A 20,751-nucleotide genomic window follows, 5' to 3' on the forward strand; every position below is an offset into this window, starting at 1 on the left:
TTTTGCCATGTCTTCTTTATTTACAGTGTAGTTTTCAGGACTTAACACTTCCTCGAAACTTTGATACCCCTTCTGCTTTTGGTTTCCCTTCCTCTGGCAAAGAACTCTTGCCCAGAACAACTGTGCAATACAACATAGAACTGAATTACTAAAATACAATTTATCAGTGTAATTATATTTGTAAACTTATAATCTAAAACTACTCAGGGATCACACTCGTCAGACTCCCAGGTAAGGCATATGCAAGGGTGCTGGAGGGAAGACTGTGTCTGATGGTTAAGCCAAAGATACAGGAAGAACAATGTGGATTCCATCCTGGCCATGGAATGATAGACCAGCTCTTCTTCCTGACGCACACTCTTGTTCTTGTGTGCTATTTGTTCATTATATGAATTCAGTAAGACCGGTGTCCAAATACTCAGAGTTAAGTCGAGTTCATTCTCTGCGGGTGTTAGGCTGCATCAAGGCTATGTGTCTTGTCTCAATACCTGGTTTCATAGTCAGGATATCAATGTGAAACTAAGGATATGAGGATGTCTAGTTTGGGAGGCTAGGGTTAGCATTGTTGCTTTATGCAGATGGCATTGTTCTCTTTGTCTCTTCCAACTGTGACCTCTGGCAAGCACTCAATCTGTTCTCTAACGTGTGTGAGGTGGCTTAGATGTTGATGACCACCTCCAAGTCTGATTATGGTTCTTTCTTGGATAAGAGTGGATTTTTCTCTTGGTATACAGGGTGATCTACATCCCTGTACTCACCTATAGTATGTTCATGAGCTAAGGCAATGACCAAAAGAATGAGATCTTGAGTACAATCAACAAAAATGAGGGTTTTTTTTTGTCCTTCCCAGCCATTTGACCTTATCATCAGACTCATTGTTAGAGAATTAAAAAAACTAATCTATATGGAAGGACTCTTCTTTTCTATTAATTATAGGTCTTATGTAAGTGTGTATTGATTTATTTTTATCTCTGACTTTTTGTATGTTATTCATTCTTATTCTTATCTATTTTTAATTTGCTTCTTGCTTCTTAAAGCTGTTTCTTTGGTATCTTGTAAAGCAAAGCTACATCCTGTGTATGAAAATGTGCTATGGAAATAAATGTTGTTATTCGCAGGGTGGCTTGGCTTACACTTCATGATTGGGTGAACACCTCAGGGATTCAGGATAGCTTCAGAGGGCACTCTCTTCTCCTCCAGGTCAAGAGGAAGCAGTTGAAATAGTTTGGGCATGTTGTAAGGTTCTCCAATGGGTGGCTCTCCCTAGAACAGCTCCAGGCACATCCCTGTGGGCAAACACTCTGAGGCAGACTGTGGAAACACTAGAGGGATTATATGTCTCAACTGGCTTGGGAATTCCCCAGGAAGAGATGGAATTTGTAGCTGGGGACAGGGAAGTCTTGGCTGACCTGCTGCCACTACAGCTCTTGTCAGGAAAAGTGGTATCAGAAAATGAGATGAGATGAGACAGTGTAAAACTGCTTAAAATGAAGTTTTTCAATTACTGTACTGCTGTCATTTTATTATAGTTCATTCATCTCAAAGGGTTTCTTTTACTTTATTGTAGCAACATTTTCAGAATATGAATTAAACAGTTATTTCCTTCCTGTGTAGAACCCTGGCTGAAGTATTATTTAACTTCTTTAATCATTCTCTAGACTGCAAAATTATGAAGTTGTAGATAATACATTGGACGTGAGCAGATTTGGAATTTTGATAAATGAAATTAAAAAAACAATGTGTTTTATTCTCCTTATTGTAGTCAATGAGCTGCTGCCAAAAACATTGGTTTGGTGATTGCCTTACAGGTTCTTGTTTAATGGAGCACAGGGGAAAGACTGAGAGTGATGCATAGTGTCTTCTGTTTCTGTCCATTTAGTGGCTGAAGATGCCTCAGAATTGTAATGGCATATCAGGTCCCACCACATACAAGAAATGCCACCACAGTAGGTTGTCATTCATTGCAAACAAGAGACTGCAGAGAGTAGCCCTAACTTCCATGTGCACATCCATTTGTCTTGTTATTTTTTCAAAGTCATCTTTTTTTCTTTGCCTTGGTATTTAAACATATTTCTGGTTGACCCACAACTCTCATTGTAACTTTCTTGTCTCTTTCTTACATCAGTTATGATTAGAAGCTGGAAACTGAAGGTGTGATGATGAATGTTATCAGTGCATATGCCCTACAAGTTGGGTATTTGATGGATGAGAAAGAAGACTTCTGGAGTGAGTTGGATGAGGTGATGGACAGTGTACCCAAGGGACAGAAAGTGGTGATTAGAGCGGATAACAATAGACATGTTGGTTTAGGGAACAGAAGAGATGAGGAGGTGATGGGTAAGTATGGTGTCAAGGAAAGGAAAGAAGAAGGTCAGAGGATAGTGGATTTTGCAAAAAGGATGGGCATGGCTGTGGTGAATACGTATTTTAAGAAGAGGGAGGAACATAGGGTGACATACAAGAGTGGAGGAAGATGCAGACAAGTAGATTATATCCTTTGCAGAAGAGTCAGTCTGAAGGAGATTAAAGGCTGCAAAATGGTGTCAGGGGAAAGTGTAGTTAAGCAGCATAGGATGGTGGTCTGTAGGATGACGTTAGAGATCAAGAAGAAGAGGAGGAGAGGGAGGGCAAAGCAAAAGATCAAATGGTGGAAGTTGAAAAAGGAAGACTGCAAGGTTGAGTTTAGGGAGGAGGTAAGACATGCACTGGGTGGCAGGGAAGAGTTGCCAGACAGCTGGGCAACTGCAGCAGAAGTAATAAGAGTGACAGCAAGAAGGGCGCTTGGCATGACATCTGGACATAGGAAGGAGGAAAAGGAAACCTGGCAGTGGAATGGGGAAGCACAGGATAGTATACAGAGGAAGAGGATGGCAAAGAAGAAGTGGGATAGTCAGAGAGATGCAGAAAGTAGACAAGAGTACAAGGAGATAAGGCGCAAGGTGAAGAAAGAGGAAGCGAAGGCTAAAGAAAAGGCATATGATGACTTGTATGAGTGGTTGGACACTAAAGTGGGAGAAAAGGTCCTGTACCAATTAGCTAAATAGAAGGGACCGAGCTGGGAAAGATGTGCAGCAGGTTAGGGCGATAAAGGATAAAAATGGAAACATACTCACAAGTGTGGAGGGTGTGCTGAGCAGATGGAAAGAGTACTTTGACAGGCTGATGAATGAAGAAAATGAGAGAGAAGGTTGGATGATGTGGAGATAGTGAATCAGGAAGTGCAACAGATTAGCAAGGAGGAAGTAAGGACAGCTATGAAAAGGATGAAGAATGGAAAAGCCGTTAGTCCAGATAATATACCTGAGGAAGCATGGAGGAAGCATGGGAGAGATGGCAGTGGAGTTTTTAACCAGGTTGTTTAATGGTGTGAGAGGATGCCTGATGAGTGGAGAAGAAGTGTACTGGTGCCGATATTTAAGAATAATGGGGATGTGCAGGACTATAGTAACTACAGGGGGAAAAAACTGATGAGCCACAGCATGAAATTACGGGAAAGAGTAGTGGAAGCTAGGTTAAGGAGGGAGGTGATGATTAGTGAGCAGCAGTATGGTTTCATGCCAGGAAAGAGCACCACAGATGCGATGTTTGCTCTGAGGATGTTGATGGAGACTATAGAGAAGCCCAGAAGGAGTTGTATTGTGTCTTTCTGGACCTAGAGAAAGTATATGACAGGGTGCCTTGAGAGGAGCTGAGGTATTGTATGAGGATGTCGGGAATGGCAGAGTACTATGTAAGTGTTGTACAGGATATGTACAAGGGAAGTGTGACAGTGGTGAGTACTATAGTAGTAGTGATGTACACATTCAACATGGAGGTGGGATTACATCAGGGATCGGCTCTGAGCCCTTTCTTATTTGCAGGGGTGATAGACAGGTTGACAGACGAGAATAGGCAGGAGTCCCCGTGGACTCTGATGTTTGCTGATAACATTGTGATCTGTAGCGATAGTAGGGAGCAGCTTGAGGAGACCCTGGAGAGTTGGAGGTTTGCTCTAGAGAGGAGAGGAATGAAGGTTCAGTAAGAACAAGACAGAATACATGTGTGTGAATGTGAGGGAGGTCAGTGGAATGGTGAGGATGCAGGGAGTAGAGTTGGAGAAGGTGGAGGAGTTTAAATACTTGGGATCAACAATTCAGAGTAACAGGGATTGTGGAAGAGAGGTGAAAAAGAGAGTGCAGGCAGGGTGCAATGAGTGGAGAAGAGTGTCAGGAGTGATTTGTGACAGACAGGTATCAGCAAGAGTGAAAGGGAAGGTCTACAGGACGGTAGTGAGACCAGCTATGTTATATGGGTTGGAGACGGTGGCACTGACCAGAAAGCTGAAGCCAGAGCTGAAGGTGGCAGTATTGAAAATGTTAAGATTTACACTGGGTGTGACGATGTGAGCGCTGAAGTCGAAAACAACGGAAGAACTTAAACCCAATTAAAGTAAAAATAATTTCTTTATTCTTAATTCTTGGTGAGTAGAAAAAATGTGAGACTGCCTCTTTCCAACTCAGTCGACTGATTTGGGTTTTAGCAGAATACCTAAAGTAAAAACGTTCTCTCTTTTATATCCTAGAAAAAGAAAAAAAACCCTAGCAGTTCATTCTGAGGTTATACATAAATCTTAATTTATGACATACTGGAATGTCCTAAAACATGAAACAAACAGCCATTTGCATTCCTAAGGAATACACCCTTGTATTTGTACCCACTTAGAATCAATTTAAACATTCTTATAGTCCATAAAGATCTTACATTCTTCAGGGGTCTTCTGATAGTATCAGAGGTCAGCCTTTCCTATAAATGATAAAAGTTAGTCCCTTAATGCTGTGCACACAGCCCAACTCCTTTTCTGCATAAATGAGGAACAAATCATATAGCTCTCTGCAGCATGATCAACTCAAAACATAGTCCTTGATATCTGTGAGTTAAATAATAATGTTTTCTCTTCCTCAACGAGCATGGACAGGATTAGAAATGAGCACATTGTATGGGTCAGCTCAGTTTGGACGGTTGGGGGACAATTTCAGAGAGGCAAGATTGTTTTGGTTTAGATATGTGCAAGGAGAAATGCTGGGTATATTAGGAGAAGGATGCTAAGGATAGAGCTGCCAGGGAAGATGAAAAGAGGAAGGCCTAAGCGAAGGTTTATGGATCTGGTGAGAGAGGACATGCAGGTGATGGGTGTAACAGAACAAGATGCAGAAGACAGAAAGTTATGAAAAAAGATGATCCGCTGTGGAAACCCCTAACAGGAGCAGCCGGAAGAAGAAGAAGAAGAAAATATTACAGTTTAAAGCATTTTTTCTCATTAATGAAATCTAAAATGAAAGCTGCCATGGATGAAAAATATAATCATTTTGTTAACTAAAATTTAACTAAAAACAAAAATGTCTGAAAATGCAGAACTAAATGAAAATAAGAAAACAAAAACAAAAATGTTCACAATTTGTGCATTATGTGTGTGTGTGTATGTGTGTGTGTGCATAGTTGTCAGGATATTCTTTAAAAGTTCTACTGCCGTACTGTTAACTTAAAGATGGACGTTGATTCAGGCATGTCTATGACTCGCTTGCTGTCTGCCTTTAAACTGAGTCCCTAAATCAGCACAGGTGTTTCCATTGTTATCAGATCAGTGATTCCCCATTGCATTGTCATTTTCAAAATATAGCTATACAGTTTTTAAAGTTAAGTAAAGTATGCAACCATGCTGCTCTGGAAATTATATTCCATCTGAACTAAATTGAAACAGCAACTACTTAAGCTTAGAACCGAAAAACTTTCTGGAGACAAAAGACATCCCACAATAACATAAAGGGTAATAGTGGATAGCAATGCTTTACGTTTACTCCGGTATTTACCATCTAAGTAAGTTTTTGCAAAAAAAATTATTTTCAGAGTAGTATTTTACTTTTATTCAAGGAGATTTGTAAACAAAATATATTTTAGCAAGTTATATTTCTGTCGTTATATTAATTTTTTTCACCTTTCTCAGCTTTTCTTTTACTCCAAACAGCAAGCTCCAACTCCTTGCCACCACTTACAGTACAGTATTCTGGGGATCTTATTAGTCACTTTCAGCTATTAGTCACTTTTTCCATTCTCCTGAGAACGAATTCCAAAGCCTTGTCACTCTCTTCTTCTGTGGATCACACTAGCCGTAATTGGCTGTCAGTTACTGATATCCCACTAGTTGCACACAAGTTGCACTTCTGCCAAATTTTAAAGAAAAAGTTCTAAAAAATGCCAACTGTTCCTTTGAAGATCCAGCTAAGTAGTTTGAAAAGTTAAGTGGCCAACAGGCATATAAGAACTGCACCTTCAGTATATGAAAACATATGGCTGTTTGTTTTATTCTGTAGGGTTCCTAGCTCTGGAATATCACTAAATTATAGCATTGCTATTTAAAAAAAAAGGTAAAGTTTTTATGTCTGATTTTGATGTCTTAAATTCAGTTTTATTATTGTAAATATAATTTCTTAGTGTGTAGATCAGAGAGCAGTAGCTAGCTAAGGATGCTTGCTTGTTAAAGCCACTTGTATAAAATAAATAAATAGTTGCGTGATTTTGCTAAGATATTGCCTGTTTACTGACAGATTGAGCAGATGTATACAATGATGTCATTGCGATACTCCGATATTACACATATCATATACAATGGGTACGGAAAGTATTCAGACCCCCTTCAATTTTTCACTGTTTGTTATATTGCAGACATTTGCTAAAATCATTTAAATAAATTTTTTTACTCATTAATGTACACAAAGCACCCCATATTGACAGACAAAAAAAAAGAATTTTTGAAATTGTTGCAGATTTATTAAAAAAGAAAAACTGACTTGTCCAATACAGTCCCCACAGTGAAGCAAGGCGGTGGCAGCATCATGCTGTGGGGGTGTTTTTCAGCTGCAGGGACAGCACGACTGGTTGCAATCAAGGGAAAGATTAATGCGGCCAAGTACAGGGATATCCTGGACAAAAACCTTCTCCTGAGTGCTAAGGACCTCAGACTGGGCCGAAGGTTTACCTTCCAACAAGACAATGACCCTAAGCACACAGCTAAAATAATGGAGTGGCTTCACAACAACTCTGTGACTGTTCTTGAATGGCCCAGCCAGAGCCCTGACTTAAACCCAATTGAGCATCTCTGGAGAGACCTAAAAATGGCTGTCCACCAACATTTACCATCCAACCTGACAGAACTGGAGAGGATCTGCAAGGAGGAATGGCAGAGGATCCCCAAATCCAGGTGTGAAAAACTTGTTGCATCTTTCCCAAGAAGACTCATGGCTGTATTAGCTCAAAAGGGTGCTTCTACTAAATACTGAGCAAAGGGTCTGAATACTTAGGACCATGTGATATTTCAGTTTTTCTTTTTTAATAAATCTGCAACAATTTCAAAAATTCTTTTTTTGTCTGTCAATATGGGGTGCTGTGTGTACATTAATGAGGAAAAAAATTAATTTAAATGATTTTAGCAAATGGCTGCAATATAACAAAGAGTGAAAAATTGAAGGGGGTCTGAATACTTTCCGAACCCACTGTATACTCACAGATAAGTTCACCTGCGGATAAGTTGGGATTTGATTTTACAATATAATTTCTGGTATTTTATAATGTTGATCTTATAAGTCGAATGTGGAATATTCACACTATCGCTACAAGGGATTATCTGGTTGCAACAATGCACTGTATCAGCACGTGCTCCTAACCTCTCTCTCTCTCTCTGTTGTGCATACGTGACCACACAGTAATACCTGAACTATCCAGAAGCAACATTTTTGTACCTCACACCCTCATATACCTTTATCATAAGAGCATCCTTTATCTACGATGGAGCATTTGATCAGAAGAAAATATAAAGCTGGTTTTAAATTAAACATCGTTGAAGTAGCGAAAGACATTGGTAGCTTCGCTGCTGCAACAAACTTCGATTCTTCTGAGAAAGTAAGATTGAAGGAGGCAAGAAGATGTAAAAAAAAAAAAATTAAGTGTCGCATTTTTTAATGGCCGTTTAAGTCGTGGTCTAATTTTATGATCGATTTTTTGGGTTTCAAGACCCGACTTATACTTACATGAGTATATACGGTATACATTTAGTTTTAACCAGGTCATTTACTACTGACATTTTAACGTGGAAAGTGCAATGGTGCAGAGTGACTTCCTATTATGCAGCTCCATAAGATCAGATTTGATTGGTAGCCTTGCCAGGGTCAGCACCAAGCTTCTGTGTTCTCCCCATGTGTACGTCGACTGTGTGTACGTAACTGCAGAAATTTCCTATTTAACAACTGGATATTAGAAGTGTGTCATTAAGCACTCTCAATTACCAAAATTTTTGTATTCCTACATACGTTGTGGAGTAAATTACATCTGCCCAGTGTAGGCTAACAGGGAAATACACACGTCTATTAAATGACTGTTCTTTGCAGGACTCAATCATGCACACATGCAAAAGCAGAAAAGACATCCAGCAATTGATCTGCAGGCAAACCAGGAACAGGAACCTACAAACAAAGTATTCATTTACTTTTAATCCAGTAATCTACCATAGATAATATTTTGAAACTGGGTGACCTAGTGGTGCAGTGTCTAGCATTCTTACCTCAGAGTTTCAGGGGATCTGGCTTAATTCATTTCTGTGTTGTAGTTGGTTTTGTTTGCATAATGGGTTGAATGTGTCCAGTGAGCTCTTCTAAGAATGATTCCTGCTCTGGGCCCCATACTACATACATTATTATTACATATTTTTCAAACCCTTTTTGTGAGCAGTTTCTTATATGCTTGCAGCTTGTAGAATAAGGTGAAGGTGTACTTTAACACTTCAGGCACACATGTAACAGTAAGGTGCTAACAATGCAGAATATTTTTAAAATGTTAATTGGATATTACTTATGGTTTGAATGATTTGAAATGTTGCTATAGCAGATGTACAGTACATAAAATAAATGTTTGTAGAAATGCACCATATACTGTGCATGGTGAAACTTCCATCTATATATTATGTCTGTTATTACTGCTCTTAACACAGTCTAAATAGTGACTTCAATAGTCTTTCAAAAAATAACCTAAGTAACAATTCCATGAGCTTAATAGACTTTCCAAATCAGCAAATATCAAAAAATCTGGTGTTCCTACTGCTCACAAAGGAAATCACACAATTGGAAATGAAAGGGTTTTTAAAACTAAATAACCATTTTGCTTAACTTATTGCAGGTTAAAGTAGAAAGTGACACCAGAACATACCATTGATTTGATTTTTGCTTTTTTTGATTTAGAAAATTGAGCTCTGTCACAGACAGTAAAATTGTATGCTTCATGCATTCATGTATATCAAGTTGACCGCAAGATGAATGATATACAGTAATCCCTCGCTAGATCGCGCTTCGACTTTCGCGGCTTCACTCTATCGCGGATTTTAAATGTAAGCATATCTAAATATATATCACGGATTTTTCGCTGGTTCGCGTATTTCTGCGGACAATGGGTTTTTTAATTTATGGTACATGCTTCCTCATTTGCTTTCCCCAGTTGATTTCATACAAGGGATGCTATTGGCAGATGGCTGAGAAGCTACCCAATCAGAGCATGTATTACATATTAACTAAAACTCCTCAATGCTATAAGATATGCATCCCGCGCGGAGCTTGATTTTTTGCTTGTCTCTCTCTGCCTCTCTCTCACCCTCTCTGACATTCTCTGCGCCTGACGGAGGGGCTGTGAGCAGAGGTGCTGTTTGCACAGAAGCTGTTTGCCTAGTGGATACGGACGCACCTCTAAGAAATGCCGCTTTATCGCGGTGCTTTCGGCATATTTTAAAGCACACATATTGATTTTTTGATTGTTTGCTTTAATCTCTCTCTCTCTCTGACGGTCTCTGCACTTGACGGAGGAGATGTGAGCAGAGGAGCTGTTTGCACAGAGGCTGTTTGCTTAGAAGATACTGACGCTCCTCTAAAAAATGCTGTGGCAAACTTAAAAGCACACGTATTGATTTTTTGATTGTTTGCTTTTCTTTGCGAGCGCTCTCTCTCTGAAATTCTCTGCTCCTGAAGAGAAGATCTATTTGCATTCTTTTAATTGTGAGAAAGAACTGTCATCTCTGTCTTGTCATGGAGCACAGTTTAAACTTTTGACTAAAGGGTGTTATTTCATGTCTAGAGGGCTCTAATAATGTTAACAGTGTGGGAGAGTTTATAAGGGCTTAAAATATATAAAAATAACTACACAAACATATGGTTTCTACTTCACGGATTTTCACCTATCGCGGGGGGGTCTGGAACGCAACCCCCGCGATCGAGGAGGGATTACTGTACTGTATAGTTTGGTAATTATAAAGAAACAAAAAAAAATGGAAAGATAAGCTAAATAAAATCTTAAGCTAAAAATGTTGAAAAGCTAAAACTGAATAAAAAAATCTTTAAAACACTACTCAAACACATTAAAAATGAGAAATTTATACACTGCAATTTTTTTCTTCCATAGGAAGTAAAATTTGGCTATTAACACAATGTGTACATTTAACTCTTTTAGAGCTGATGTCGAGTTTGGTCAAAAGGAGGAGTTGACAATGGTAATCGACTGTAAACTGTGCCAAAACAAACCATTATGCTTTAGTTGGACTCTCGTTGCCAGAAGGAAAGTTAACTTCATTGGTTTGAATGAGATTTTCTGCGCTCATGTGAGTAGTAAGATGCAAACGAATGCATAAAGCAAAATACTCCGTGGACGAAGTTTTTTCTTTTTGAACTGGACTATGACTTGCTGGACTCCAATTTTGATACAAGTGATCGAAAACGAATGTGAGGTTCCAGATTCAGCTGACTGGTCCCCAGCTAATCGTGTAGCTGACACACCTACAGCAATGTTCGCCAGAAGGACTGGCACTTAACAATAGTAAGAGGTAGAAACCAGATTGCAATGCACTGTGACCATGATCGTTGCTGCAGCTGCCATACCAGCCACGCGAAGACAACCTAGCAGCAAGTCTGCCACACATTCTTGGCAAACTGGTAGTCGCAGCATGCAGCAACAAACGTTTTATGTTGATTTCTGTGTGAAACCATTGCTTTTCAGAAACTGTTTTTCGGAAAAAATATTCAGCCCTCAAAGAGTTAAAAATTACATTTAATTGAACTGCTTTGTCCACACCTTTGTCTGCTTTGAAGATGTCACCTATGGTAAGTAGCACTAATTCTCTAGTTTATTCAAATCAAGCCTATTAGCATTCTGCACCCATCTCCCACACTTTCTACAAACAAAGATCATACCCGCTGCCTGATGTCTACCCTTCACACTACTACATGCTTTTAGTACCTACTTCCTGACTACCCATTTATTGGACAGAGTTTCTTTCAACACCTTTACCACACTTGGTATACAATTACTCAAATCTTTCATGCCTCCTGCACCTTCACCTTTGTCATTCTTTCATTTACTTTGAAGCCTTTAATTTCCAAGCCAGCTTTTCATTTCAGTATCTACCCATCAGCACAAGATCTTCCCATCAACACAAGTTTGCCATCAGCACCAGATCATCAGCATTCAAGAGTTCACATGATTCTCTGGTTACCACCTCCATCACTATCACATATAACAACAGATTCAATATGAATCGATAGTGCTATCTCTCCTTCACCTCAAAAACTCAATCCATTATCTTTCTATCCACATCTGCTGTCCAGAACAGTTTTTGTGTTTCCTCATACATCAACACCACAACAAATACTAATAATTCTAACCTCACACCTTAATTTGTGAATTTCTCCTTGGGATTAATAAAGTATCTATCTATCTATCTATCTATCTATCTATCTATCTATCTATCTATCTATCAGATTTGTCAAAGACTACTTCAGTAGCATTTCTACAGACATAATGTTGTACAAATGCTTTTTCCTTTACCTGATGCTTTTCCTGCATTTTGCTGGCAACTAAGATGACAACAAACAAAATTGCTTTTCTTCAATTATTTCAATGATCCTTTTTTGTAGTGCTCTGCCAACTACCTTCATTACCTGCTCCAAAACCTTGATCACTCAGTCTGACCCACACTCTAGTTGGTAACACTTTCTTTTGTATATTAAAATGAGAACACTACTGTTTCAGTCTTTCCTTCACACACAAGCATGTGGCACATGTATTTAAACCATTCAACTCCAGGGCACTGTGCCGCCTTCAACATTTCTGATGACACCTCAGTTGGGCCCACTGCTTTACGTAGCTTAATCTTTTTCACTGAATTTGGCACCTCCTTTCTTCAAAACATGCAGCTCAGTCCTTATGCTTCCTCATAATGAACATCATTATTCTATTCCTTCTCCTCATTCAGCAACCTCTCAATTTACTTCTTCTAGGTTTCCTAAATCTTATTAAAATCAATGAAGATTTTCCCTTAAGCTTATTTCAAGCAATTCATACCACCCACGACTACATATATTACACCCTGTCTTTCTTTTGTCATCTCCTTTGTGATCTGAAATACATTCTTTTTTCCTTCCTCCTCCTGAAGCTCCCTTGCAAACTCCTATGGCCTCTAATGTCCCTGCAACTGCTACAGTAACACTTCTTGGCTTCCTTATTGGTTGCTGTGTCACCCTTTGCTAGGTCTATTGCAATTATTATATAATCTCCTAATCACAATTATTTTATCTGGTTATGACCATTTGATATCATTTGGATTTACAATTTTACATTTAAATGTCACAGCCATCTTTTCTGCTTGCACCTTCAGTACTGCTGCTTCTTCCAGCAAAGGCAGAAAGGGGTAGAGAGAGAGAAAGAGTGTGAGCAAGCAAGCTCACTTACAGAGGGTAAGAACTGTAGGAAGAAAAAGGCGTTCTGCAAGCAGGAGAATGCATGCTGCATAGCTGAAACCGCACTTCTCAATGTTTAAACATCAGCCAGCTACACCTTCATATTTTGCATAATATACTGTATTTCAGCCATGCACCTTAGCTGTTGTTCAGTGAGCCGCAAAGATGCTCATCATACCACCAATAAGGAAAGTTGGAAGGGTGTTTGCGGATCTTTCCGCACACACACTAGTAGCATTGCTAGAATTTGCCATTTTCTCTTGCTTTTGGGGTGTTACTAAAATTATCATGGCTGACATCAGGCTCTGGCATCTTTTGAAATTTTGCATGTTTCCTGGTGGTCTGACCATGCAATATTCCTGGTTGCAGGAGGTTAAACCAAGAAGCAGTCTGTGTGAGAAGAATTCCAGAGTGGATGACAAGAGATGTATGAAGAACCTGAAGTACTGCATGTAGTAGAGTAGCCAATAAGACAGATGCCAGGAGCTCTAAGGATTCACATACAGGAGTGAAGATTGTGATAAGCTGTTCACAGTTTGGCAGGTCTGTGACAAAGTGCAGCCTGTATTTCGCTCCATTGTGGATTTATGTCCCAATATATTTATTCTAATTTTCAGTGTCAATAAATAGCCTCTTCTTTATCAGGTTTAAGTACATTGTTATCATATCACTATACATCCTCTACTTATGTTGTACTGGCAAAAAAAATAACTTTAATAGTAATTATAACAATCGTCAACAAAATTTTTACAGTCACAACTAGCCTACCTTCCACATTTGTTTTCTTCCACTTCTTATAGAATCGCTACTTTTTTCAATTCTCAGTCCTATTTCATCATTTACCACCATGTTCCTTATGTCTCAGTAGGTCCTTTGTCTGACTGCAGACGTCTGCCGACAACTTCATTTTATCTTCCACACCTTCATCTTCGGTATATACTTCCTCTTACTTGTTTCATGCCTTCTCACTAAAAGGTCTTTAGCAAACAAATTTTCTCCAGGGATCACCTTACACAACATAACACAATCAACTTTCATGATCAACAAATTGTCTGTCATATTCCTTCCACAATCAGACTCTTGTTACCAACTTGTTTTCCTTCTTATTAAACAATGGTATTGCACACAGCCGTTTCCATTATACCACCAAACTCTGGAATCTGCTCAACCTCAACAGTCCACCCCTAAGCTAGTATTGGAGCTAAGCCTCCATGGACCCCCTCCAACATGTCCCTTCAAGTCGCCACCCATTACAATTGTTATGAACCAGATGGAAAATAGTTTTTGCTGCTTTGTGTTAAATTTTATTTGAGGGTTATTCAGCAGTTTGGAAGGTTTTAGGACAACACCCTGTATGGTTATTTTCTCACCCACGTAGAAGTGAAACAAGATAGCGAGGAGGGCCCTGCCTGGCTCCCTACTCCTGACACCACGCTTCCCTCTCCCCTCAGCCTGCAGCCTCTGTCTCGGATTAGCATGAATATATGACTCCTGCAAGCGAACTGTAATTCTTCGTGCAATGAGAGAAGTCACAAAACCAACAAGAATGTTAAAGAAAATTTTAGAAAAAACCCGATCTAAATCCATTAAGTAGTTCTCTCATTTGCTAGCTAAATGGATGTAAGATACACCCCGAGGCTGGCGTGTGAGTGAGTAGGGCCCTGCCCCCCTCCGTTCGGCCTGCTATGTCTCTCTTGGATTTGCGCAAATAAATCGGCACTGCAAGCAAACTATGATACTTAGCACGATGAGAGAGGTCGCAAAATCAACCAGAATGTTCAAGCAAATTATAGAAAAAAAACAGATCTAAATCCGTTGAATAGTTCTCTCGTGAAAAGTGAACAGACATACAGATAGAGAGACAGCCATACGTTGGATTTTATATATATTGATATTGAGGTTAAATCTTGTTATCATTATCTTTTTCTTTTACTGCAATGCCCTTTTATGTTATCATGGGCACCACCATTTTGTGGTTCCATTGCTACGATGTAGGGCTGCTATGGGGCATATCCTGGGGGCCACATTTTATGACGCTGGTATGGCATGCTCATTGGGACATAAGATTGTTGTCAGAAGTTTCCAGTGCATTTACCTCTTGTAGTGTTTTTTGGTTTAAGAATTACAGCAAACATTTTGTAAATACGAGTTTTGCATTGGATTTTAGTGTTGTTTTCTCCAACTTTTGGTTAAGGTTTTTGCTACTTTCAATATTTCAGTCCATCTCCAGGTGGTTTTCTGGCATCTTTTTTTTTTGTAGCAGAGAAGTTTGGTTTCAAAAAACTGGTGGACTCTGCCTATGCTGTGGCACAGCTGATTACTGCTGGCTTTTCCATGTGGCTTTTTTTCCTCCATAGCAGTTTATAAATAAATGCTTAATACGCCAGGAGGATCAACAGGATTCAAAAACAGCATACCCTGCACTCAAAACATTGTCTACAACTTTAAATCACGCTCACGTGTCAGGTGACAGCTCATGGGCTCAAATGATTTTAACATTGCCTAATCTAAAATGAATGGTGTCCTTTATTGACAGCAATAATTCTACATTTTATCAATTTGTGTCCCCATTTGACTTTAATATAATTTAAGCATTCATATTAAATACTACACTTTGCAAAGAAAAATGAAAAGAAGGTCCCTCTTTTACTATTAATGCTGCTCCTACACATCATTTTCGAGTACTTCAGACAGGTCTTATCCAACATCTCGCTTAGTATTCATATATATGAAGAGCCTTCTTCACTATAGCTGGTCACAAAGACTCACCAAGCTTAGCATATCTCTACACAAATAACATTTGGTGAGCTACACAGACACACACATACACACCCCTTTATACCACCCATAGTAAGCAGAATGGAATATGGGCTTAGTGCATAAATGTGTGAGGTACAGAAGTTAGTGTACACACTGCATAGTTTTGTTCAGAAAGCACTTAAAACATATGCAGGGTCATTCGGTTCCTATAGGTATACAGTATGCCTAATATATTGTACATTTATTTCCATGAAAACAGTTCTGATGCTTTATAAGGTTAGTCCAGGCCAGGCTCCCAATTTTTTCTAATGTTCCAAAACAAGAGGTAAACACTGCCAAATCTTTTCATTTTGGAAACATGCTCAAGTGAAAATGAGTAAGAAGGGAAAAAATGCTTCACAATTAATTAAATGTGGCTGGAAAACGGAATCTCTAGTCATTTGTTAAAGCTATTTTTATGTTTTTCTAGGAAAATATTTTTGCAGTATATACAGTACTTTGGGCATTTTTATTTTTTTAAAGGGAAATCATAATTTTAAAAAAGCATCGTCATGGATTTGCAGCTTTAAATGAAACCCTCATTTCTATTGAATCCTCTTTCTGAGATATATTACATTTTAACTTACAGTACACACTAAGACAGCCAAACTGATGGGCACACAGACAACAAGCATGTAGGTCAAATGCAGTGGTGTTCTAAACTCAATCATGTTTCACAATGAGATGAGATCACTCTGAGTCATAGCAGAATTCCACTGTATTGCTGTTTAGTCAACTTCAAGTATTCCTATACATCTGTGATAATACTTTAATAATGAAAACTGTATAATGGTATGAAAAGGGGATTTTCTTCTTCTTTTAATAGCTGCATTATTCTTGCTATTCATAAACATATTGCCAAAATGTAATAAAAAGGCATTCCCAGCTCTTCCGATAGTTTACAATACATTTAAAATTGACCTCAACCAGGCATAGCCCTGGGAGCTTTCTTTTCTTTTTGTCTTTTTTTCATTTTTTTCCCCGAAGGTTTTTTTTCGTAGTTTTCTTTCTTGTTTTCTTAGACAAGGCTAGGTAGGGCTGTCAAAAAACAGGACCCGATAAAGCCCATTGAGGCATTCCTTCTGTGATTTTGAGCTATACAAGAAATAAATTACTGTTATTGTTGTTTGATCTGTATCCATCTTTTTCAACTCGGTTTGCTCTTGTATACATACACAAATGAATATACTGTATGTTTTTCATCGCTTACTGAATATTTAAAAAAAAAAAGTTAAATGCAGTTAATATTGCACATTACATCATTTTGATGTGATCAATAGTCAATGTTTCAAATAGTCAATGAAGTTACCTGAAAAAATAAAACATTTTTTATTTTTAAGTATTTCTTATTAAAAAACACAACATTCTGAAAGTTATAAATGTGCGTTTGTGTTCTAACATACTCAATATTATTCTAACAAAAATAAAACTGAAGAAATGGATGGTAATTGTATACAATATCTTTCTGTTGCATACTACATCATCCCAAAGCACATTAAAAAAACATGACTTTGCTTTAAAATTTGAAAAGTTCTCTGTTGATTCCTGGATAAAGGCCGTACTGAATCAGAATGAAGCAAGCCCACAGTGTACAGTATTAGATTTGACTAATATTGAAATGGCGCTCTCAACACAGATTGAAGCCACAGAGTCCAAAGTGTGTACGAAACAGCTGTTTTTATTCCAAATAAACTTACAGGACTGTTTTTGAACATTGTAAAATGAATAGACCTTGACACCAAAAAGAGGTTTGGGGCAGCCACCCATCTACTTGAATAAGGTTGCAATAATGGAGCTTTGACAACACAGAAGTGTACAGGTTGAGTTCACAACAGAAACTAAGTAAAAATGGAGGATGACTGGCTTTTAAAACAGGTTGGCGGAAGTGACATCATCTGGAGCCAGAGCCGGAAGTGACGTTCTGGGAGGTAGAACCAGAAGTGATGTCATCGAGACGGAAACGGAAGTGACTTCATTGGAATCAGGCAGAATTTCCCATGTCTGGTCTGCAGAGATAGAAGAGAAAGGTTTATTGCATGGCCTGCCTCCCATGCACACGTGTGTGACATGTTTAGAAATTACTCGTCAGATCTGGTTGAGTCATTATTGAATTAATCAAAGAATGTATGGACAACTGTGTCTTTACCATTAATTTCCTGATCAGAAAAAATGGATTGTCTGTGACTACAATAGTTTACTGATTGTTCACACCAACATCTGGCAACCTGAAAACAAGTAAGAAACGTAGGTACAAGTTTAGAAAACGTACCAAAGTCATTACTAGGATAAAAAAAACTGAGTACAATGGCACAAGTGATATTTAGAAAATTTAGCAAAGCATACATACACTTAAAAATTAGAAACCAAAGGTTAATATTTTAACTATATCATTTACATATTTTCCCCTGGATGAACTAAATGCTTTGTAAACTCTCCTTGATTATGAAAATAGAGTTCGTCTTGTGAAAGTTCCTGTAGAATGGTGTGATCCGTCTCCATTTTTTAAGAGACATAATAAGAAGAACTTTTAAATTAGTCAACATTCTTAATGTAACCAATCCAGATGGAGTGTAGGTTGTGTTTTCGAAACCTGTTATGACTAATCTACTGGCATTTTTACAGACATAGTTCCTGTACCAAAGAAAACAAAAGTAGACTTTCTTAATGGTCATAAACTGTTAGCACTCGTTCCTGTTATCGTGAAAGGCTTTGTGTGATTAGTGCTGGAACACATTAAATATAATAATATTACAATTACAAGAGATCACCATAACTAGTCCATAGAGGATGCCATATGTCTTGCACTTTATACCAACTGGCATAAAACTGGATAATAAAAACTGCTATACCAGCATAATGCGTATAATTTATAGCTCAGTATTTAACAGTGTTGTAAATTTAAAGATAACAATCAAGATGTTAGAACTGAGACTTTGTGCCATTCTCTGTAAATGGATTTTGAATCTGAAAATGTAGATACCAGGATGTGCAGAATGACAGCATCACCTCTTCCAACATAGAGTAGTGTCCTGATCCACCATGCTGAAGTCTTTGTCCACCTAGAATTGTTTTGCCAAATGCAACTTCCTAATTAAATTTGCTGATGACTCCACCATTTTAAGCAAGAATAACACAGTTGTGGCAACAAATTCTATCTCAATATCAGTAAATCAAAGCAGCTAGTTATACACTTATTTTTCAGAAAGTGGGGATTATACTACATTCCTACTGGCATTAATGAGGTACTTGTGAAAATCTCAGCATCTTAAAATGTTTGGAAGTCACAACCACTGATGATTTAAAGTGGGCACAGCCTATCTTACCTATTGACTAGAAGACTTACCAATGTCTCCCCCCTGAGACATTTGATCTGAGCCTGGATGTCTTTATGGTGAAATTGGCTCACAAAACCATTAGAAAACAGCCCCTTTTTTGAATTGGACTTATACACACGCACACACACACACTCTCTGCAATATTAGAGGTATTTCACCACTAAGGGCCAAAAATCTCCCATGCCATTGTTTGAAGTATATGTATATAAGCACACTTAACAATCCAGTCCAGCTTGAATTTATACATATTTGCTTCATGAAGAGTAAGAAGGCGCCAGAATAGGGAGTACTGTGTGTATAAAATGGTGCAACTTGCTAAGCATGTCTAGCATAAAGCAGCAACCCCATTTCTCTGCACAATTACAGCCTCAGCTTGGCCAAAGGTGCTGTTGTGCTAGCTGCATGTTAAGCTTCATGTCTGTATGCTGAGATGGAAAAAGGATGTGGTGCCTATGAATGCCCTACACGTGACAACATTGTGACCAGTATATATCAGCAAATTAAAAAAACATGCTGTGACTAATTTTCTTTTTTCAATAACGTTACCAAATTTCAACTAAATTGGTCAAAGCATTTTTGACATTTTGGATTATTTAGTTTTTTTGTGTATTGAAATGTACTTTCTTATTGGATACCTACAGGCCTAGATGTACAATCCTGCCAACTTTCAGCTTTTTAACTAAACAGGAAATAGTGTATTTGTTGATGAGTAAGTGAGTTAATAAGACAGTCATATTTGCATTTTACACATTGTAGGAGAAGAACAGGCATCCCAGCTGGGAAGGAGGACAGTTTCTTAATCGGCTGGCAGACCAGAACAGAAGGACAGTCAGTATGGCCAGCTGGACAAAGAAATAACTTTGTGCAGTTGTCCTCGTGTGGCAGCCCCATTGGGACACTTGCAGGGGTGCTTGGGAGTCTGAATCTATAAGTGCAACCCTGTCAGGGGTCCCTGGGTAGAGGGCGCTCTCTTTGGGAGGACCTACCTACTTTTTATATGGCCTGGAAGTGCTTCCAGGAAAACATAGTGTGCCACCAAAGGCATTCCTGGAGTCTGACTTAAAAAGGAGCCCACCGATTCACATCAGGGAGTCAAAGTTGGGAGGCAGAGTGCAACACTGAAAGGAGGAGCAGAATTAGAGAAGAAAGAAAGACATTTGTTTGGATTAATTCTGATTGGTCTTTTATTACACAGTTAGTGACCTGTTTATAATAAACTAGCAAAATACCCGCGCTTTGCAGCAGAGAGGTAGTGTGTTAAAGAAGTAATGAAAAAGAAAAGGAAATATTTTAATAATAACGTAACATGATTGACAATGTAATTGTTTTGTTGCATTGGCATATATATATATATATATATATATATATATATATGTATATCTATCTATATAATCTATATCTATCTATCTACAGTATATATATCTATCTATCTATCTATCTATATATATCTATATCTATATATATATATATACTGTATATATATCTCCTTAGGGGTGCGAGCAGCTGTTGCTGGGGGTGCCAGAATCCATCGAGGAAGAAAAATTAAAAACATTATTTGTACAAAATCTTAATTTATCTATCTATTCCTAAATAATTAAATGAGCAGGCTATTTCATATCAGTGCAATACACTGCTTGTTAAAACGGATGACTCCTGCTCTTACGTGGACTTAGTGCTGCATGGGTATTATGAACTATCGTATCTGTTCAAGTTCTATTTAAATTTTAAATATAAGTAATTTTTATTTAGTCGACAGAAATATGTTTAGTAGGAGTGTAAGTTAAATTTAGTCATCATTGCATAAAGTTTTCTTCACC

This window comes from Polypterus senegalus, chromosome 1 (assembly GCF_016835505.1).
Source record: "Polypterus senegalus isolate Bchr_013 chromosome 1, ASM1683550v1, whole genome shotgun sequence".
Classification (NCBI taxonomy): domain Eukaryota; kingdom Metazoa; phylum Chordata; class Cladistia; order Polypteriformes; family Polypteridae; genus Polypterus; species Polypterus senegalus.